Genomic DNA, 1246 nt, shown 5'->3' with positions numbered 1-1246 from the left:
ATTGTAAACAATATAAAATCTATGACGATGCGTTTAAGTTCAAGAAATTGCAGTTTTAGTTCAATCAAATGAACGGGATACCACAGATTTGACATACCAGGTATTTAACTTCTAAAATGTCTTCGAACATGTTTACTTTTGTCTATATTTTGAATGTAAGAAGGATCCTAAATTTTAGCATATTCTAAGTGATTTTATACACATAAAGTAAATATTTTGTTTCTTTACTTATAAATACACGTTTAAATATTGCAGATAAAGAAAGAGCCCTTTCAGAAATTTCCCGATAATACTTATTAGTTAACCCTTCCTGAGTTTGTAAACTGTCTCCATGGATAAAGTACTCAATCACTAATTAAATCTTAGCACAGATCTCAAACTAGGAATTTGAACCCCAACTGCAAGAAATTCAGCCAGGCATCACGAGTGAGTCACCACAGTTTCACGTGATTGATCTATGAATCAACCAATTAGCGTGAAGCTGTGACGTGACATGGCTCCTCGGATAATCTAAAATTTTCCCCTTTTTTCCTATAAAAGTCGTTTAGTGCCTAACCCGGCCAGACATCGGTATGATCAGGCGATCTCGGGTATTCACAGAAGGCAGACCGCCAAGACTAGACTATCTCGAGCAAGAAACGACTTCAGACATTTACGCACGATGTAACACAACTAGTCTTCTACAAGACACAGCGCAGTTCTCTCTTCATAGTTGGCAGTTATATTATTAGCATCTTTCTTTTGTAAACAGCAAACGCAGTAAATCATGTCCAACAGTAAATGTGTTAAAAGTTTGTGTGTTGGCTAAACCACTCGACGATAGTCATTTATAATCCAACACACATCAATTATCACGCTTATGGTGAACAACCATCTTCACGACAAAACTAATCAGGGTGATCCGCTTTTTCTGACCACGAGGATATTATATTATATACAGACAAGGTGCTTGCAGTATTGCTAAAAAAATAAATAAAACTATAAATATATTCTATGGCATACTATAGTATATTACATATTAAATTGTTACAAAGAATAACACATGGAGCCTTGAAGAATGAATGTTGAATTTAGTTTATATTGTGAATATTACAATGCTCTAAATATAAAACAAGATTTGGACAACAATTTTAAATTGAAATGGATTTACCCGTTGAATCAAAATTTTTGAAGATTTATTTTCATAGATCGTCCGTCATATATATATATATATACATATATATATATATATATCTATATATATATA

This window comes from Octopus bimaculoides, chromosome 6, assembly GCF_001194135.2.
Source record: "Octopus bimaculoides isolate UCB-OBI-ISO-001 chromosome 6, ASM119413v2, whole genome shotgun sequence".
Taxonomy (NCBI): Eukaryota; Metazoa; Mollusca; class Cephalopoda; order Octopoda; family Octopodidae; genus Octopus; species Octopus bimaculoides.
Note: the sequence above shows the minus strand (reverse complement) of the source record.